This window comes from Portunus trituberculatus, chromosome 42 (genome assembly GCF_017591435.1).
Source record: "Portunus trituberculatus isolate SZX2019 chromosome 42, ASM1759143v1, whole genome shotgun sequence".
In the NCBI taxonomy this organism is placed as follows: domain Eukaryota; kingdom Metazoa; phylum Arthropoda; class Malacostraca; order Decapoda; family Portunidae; genus Portunus; species Portunus trituberculatus.
This window is the reverse complement of record NC_059296.1, coordinates 27,063,869-27,068,868: the sequence shown is the minus strand read 5'-3', so window position 1 is coordinate 27,068,868 and position 5,000 is coordinate 27,063,869. Positions and strand designations below refer to the sequence as shown.

At 39.3% G+C, this 5,000-nt stretch overlaps 1 long non-coding RNA gene across 1 annotated transcript in view; it reads left to right on the top strand.

The window, feature by feature from the left end:
- The window catches only part of LOC123517787, a 217,269-nt gene that overhangs the window by 49,287 nt on the left and 162,982 nt on the right, over window positions 1-5,000 (top strand). The gene's annotated exons all lie outside the window — the stretch shown is intronic.

Below are 5,000 nucleotides of genomic sequence, written 5' to 3'. Positions count from 1 at the left end.
TCTTCAAGGCAGGTTCTTTATATGCGTTGTTGCTATAAATAGTCGCCGTTATTGAGTAGCACGTGCACAGAGAGAGAGAGAGAGAGAGAGAGAGAGAGAGAGAGAGAGAGAGTTGGGAGGTAGGTATAGTAATTGTAGTTGTAGTAGTTTTTACAAATTAATCAATTACTGGTTTTTTATCTCATTGTTAACATTTTCCATATTCTCATCTCACCTCCTATTTCTTATTCCTTCTCCTCTTTACCGTGACATGTGTTGACAGGTGAGTCCCCTTTAAAGAACAAGTGAGTGGCTTAATGACTGCAGGGAAATGGTACCGGTTAATATTTCACTCATTATATTAAACTTCAACTGAATGCTTTAATCCAATACTTCTCTATCCATACGCAGTGAGGCGAATGGGCATGACAACTCAAGGAAAGATCATGCTTCAAATAATGCGAGTCATGATCAATTTATGGCAGCAGGAGTAATGTTTCTCTCTGGCTGCAGTAGGCGCCACCGTAGCGGAGAGAGCAAAAAAATGATGTGGACTGTCCTTCTAGTGTACAGACTCTCTGCCATAACTACTCTCAGGGTGCACTTCTCATTAAAGGTCACCGCACACTACATAGGTACTCTCCGCAGCGGTGACCCTCTCTGCCTCAAGTCCTGAAGATGGTCATTGCATACCTGATCGTCCCATGGCTCTCGTCAGCCCTTCACAGACCAGGACCAAGAGTAGTGGCCATTCTCTCGGGCTTGTCCATGGCGTGTGTTGTAGGTAAAAACAAAATAAGATAGATAAAGAGATGAAAAAAAGGTAAAAAAAAAAAGCTCCTATATACGTACAGTATGAACACTTAACCCCTTCACTACTAGGACACTTTTTTTACTTTGAGATTTGTGTGCGATTAGATTATTTTATTAACATTAGGAAGAGTATATGGAGGTGAGAAGATTAATGGCTAGAATCTTCACTATGTTAATCTTCTGACGTAAGTTTCTGAAGCTGTATGAAATCACCAAATAGTAATCAGAATACATATGGAAACGCGTCATGGTACTGAAAGGGTTGAAGACCAGTGATAACCAAGAATTAGTTTTATTTTTCATCAAGACAGGTTTTGAATGCACTAGTACCACCTGAGTATTTTTTTTTTTTTTTTTAATTTATACCATGTGGGCTTTTCACGGGAATTTATGGGCTAAAGGGGATACTTTTTGAGGTACCTTCTATCTCAAAGGCCACCCGCTAGGAAACCGTTGCCCCAAGTGTGGAAGCCCAACCTACACTTGGACCGTGGACAGGATCCGAACCCGTGCGCTTAGAGACCCCTCGAACCCCAGAGCACGCATGGTTCCATTGTACCACGGCGGCTCAGTGTTACACCATACTTTACAACCTGGTTAAAGAAAAATCCCTGTTTATTTATATTCTTTTTAAATCACCTGCTTGTTATTTTGAACCTGTTGTTTAATTTGTTAGCGTGAGAACATTATCAGGACTCTTATTTGTGAATCCCTTAAGAAATTTTGAAGAGCAATATCAAATTCCTTCTGAGAGAGAGAGAGAGAGAGAGAGAGAGAGAGAGAGAGAGAGAGAGAGAGAGAGAGAGAGAGAGTGTGTAAGGCAAAGGATGTGTGGGGAAGGCGAGACAGTTTCCATCACCCTTCTCACTTCCTTCCTCTTGATGTTAGAACACTTATCAAGACGGCGACGCATTCAGATTAACTCTCTCTCTCTCTCTCTCTCTCTCTCTCTCTCTCTCTCTCTCTCTCTCTCAGGCAGATTTTAGCTTTATCTGTTCTTTCTTTATGTTCGTTCCTTGTCTGATGGTCTCACTCGTGTCCTTCTAAGCCTCTGTTCTGAATCCATCGATGGCTCAACAGGTTTCTATACGTATAACGATTAGGAAACTTTGTAAACGAGTTCTTCCATTGATTTATAGCCAGGGATGTTCTTTCTTCTTCCATGTCATCGGAGAAAAAGAAGATGGGAAGGCGTTTCGTGTCTTTCTCTACCTCTGTGTGTCTGTCTCTCTGTCTCGGTGTGTTTCATATTGGTACGTAAGTGGTGAATTGATTCCTAGATGTGAAATTCTGTGTGTTGTTCTTTCTGTTTATTTGTACGTTTAGTTTGCTTGGATGTGTGTGTGTGTGTGTGTGTGTGTGTGTGTGTGTATCAACATTTGTCCATTCTCTCTCTCTCTCTCTCTCTCTCTCTCTCTCTCTCTCTCTCTCTCTCTCTCTCTCTCTCTCTCTCTCTCTCTCTCTCTCTCTCTCTCTCTCTCTCTCTCTCTCTCTCTCTCTCTCTCTCTCTCTCTCTCTCTCTCTCTCTCTCTCTTCCCACACTTCCTTTATCTCCCTTCCGCCCTGTCTTTCCCTTTCACCCTTCCTCTATTCCTACCTACCTCCTCTCTTCTCTCCTCTCCTTCCCTGCTGTGTTCCCCTCCAGGCGCGTCCCTTGCTCCTTCCCTCCCTTTCATTGACAACAAGGGGTCCCGTTCAGCTGCACTGATTAAGATATCGAGCCCTCCACCAGCCACACTCCACAGTAATGATTAGCTTACTTTTTTGTGGAGACTCGCGGTGGTGCGGTGGCTGGAGGTGTGTGTGTGTGTGTGTGTGTGTGTGTGTGTTTGTGTGCGCGCGTGTGTGTGTGAAAGATTTGTGTATTTTTTTCCTATTTCATGTCTTTATGTATGATTTATACTCAAATAATGAAAGTGTAACTCTGCTATAATGTCTTTTACGAATTCATGTACGTACTTCATAATATAGAATGTGTGGCCTCTTCCTCCTCTTCCTCCTCCTCCTCCTCCTCCTCCTCCTCCTCCTCCTCCTCCTCCTCCTCCTCCTCCTTCTCTTTATCCTCCTCGTCCGTGGCTGATAGAGACTCAACCTGGCAAAGAACCAATTTATTCTTGCCTCCTCACTCTCCTAATCGCGCGTGTTATTAAGCCAGCTGGTGTCGATGTCAAAGAGGGATTAAATGTATCACTGATGTCAGAATGGGCAGAGTTTCGCATCAATCAAGATTAATTTTCCCGCTGTGTTAAAAAGGAACCTGTTTGATATGAATCTTCTGTAATTTTTCTTTTTTTTTTTTTTTTCATTAATATGGTCTTAATTTATTTGATTTACGTGAACTTATGTGTGTTTGTTTTTTACATCTCTCAGACAGTTTTCTCATCTTTAATTCACATTTTTTTTATCTAAGTCTAAATCTACTTTTTTTTTCCTTGCTGTATATATTTTCTTTTTTTTCATTAATACGGTCTTAATTTATCTGATTTGCGTGAACTTATCAGGTTTTTTTTTACATAATTCAGACAATTTGCGATTTTCTGCTTTGCTTTTTTCATCTAAGTCTAAACCTGATTTTTTTTTTCTTGCTGTATATTTTCTTTTTATTTCATTTATACTGTCTTGATGTTATTCGCGTGAACTTATCTATTTTTATTACATCTCGGACAATTAGCTCACTCCTGCCTCATATATTTTTTTTTCATCTAAGTATAAATCTGCTTTTTTTTCCCCTTTTTTATATAATTCTCGTCAGCAAAACAAACAGTCGCCTGAGAATTGATCGACTTAAAATGAATAGAGTTACTAGGGATGACATTTTCAGCATCAGTAATACCCTTGTACCTGCAGTGTCTCGTTTGGGCAGTTGACATGGTACTAATGTTTTTTTTTTTTTATAAGCGCCAGCAGTACAAGAAACGGTAGTAATGGAAGTGGTGGTGGTGGTGGTGGTGGTAGTAGTAGTAGTAGTAGTAGTTGTTGTAGTAGTAGTAGTAATTGTTGTTGTTGTTTTTGTTGTTGTTGACGTTGTTGTTGTTGTTATTATTGATGTTATTGTTGATGTTGTCATGTCTTTTTTTTCTTTTTCTTCTTCTTCTTCTTCTTCTTCTTCTTCTTCTTCTTCTTCTTCTTCTTCTTCTTCTTCTTCTTCTTCTTCTTCTTCTTCATTGTCGTCATCAACATTATCATCATCATCATCATCATCATCATCATCATCATCATCATCATCATCTTTTTCTTCTTCTTCTTCTTCTTCTTCTTCTTCTTCTTCTTCTTCTTTTCCTTCTTCTTCTTCTTCTTCTTCTTCTTCTTCTTTTCCTTCTTTTTCTTGATCTTCTTGTTCTTCCTCCTCTTCTTATCGTTGCTGTTATCGTTGCTGTTCTCATCACCACTAATCACATCACGCTTCCTTAAGACTGAACAACTAACAGCACTAAGAACAAAACTCCTCTCTTAATCTGAAAATTTTTACCCGCTGGCCAAAATTCCTTCACATATATATTTATTATTTTTTGTTTTATTTATTTTGAAAGAGTCGCCGCGTTATTCTTGAGGTGCGGCACTTTATTCTTGCCGGTGAAAAACGGAGACTCGGGTCGGGAGGCAGAAAAAATTAACTTTCTCATTTCCTTCCAGAAGTAAAACGCACGCTTTATTATGGGTGCTGCCTCCGTCACCTCCTCCTCCTCCTCCTCCTCCTCCTCCTCCTCCTCCTCCTCCTCCTCCTTTTTTCCCATCGTCCTGTTTCATGTTATTTTCCTCTTCTTTTTTTTTTTTCTTTTCTTCTCCTTCTCCTTTTCTTTTTATATCTCTTTTTATATATATATCCTTTCTTCTTCTTCTTCTTCTTCTTCTTCTTCTTCTTCTTCTTCTTCTTCTTCTTCTCAGTTCTTCCTTCTTTTTACCATCGTCCTCTATCTCCTTGTTTTTTCCACTTTCATTTTTCTTTTCTTCTCCTTTTTCCTTCTCATCTTCCTTTTATCTCTTCTTGTTCTTGTTCTTGTTCTTTCTTCTTCTTCCTAGTTCTTCACTCTATCTCCTTATTCTTTCCTCTCCTTTTTATCTTTTCCTTTCTCCTTTTCATTTTGGTTTTATTTTTCTTTAATATGTACTGTTTTCTTCTTCTTCTTCTCCTTCTTGTTCTTGTTCTTGTTCTTCTTCTTCTTCTTCTTCTTCTTCTTCTTCTTCTTCTTCTTCTTCTTCTTCTTCTT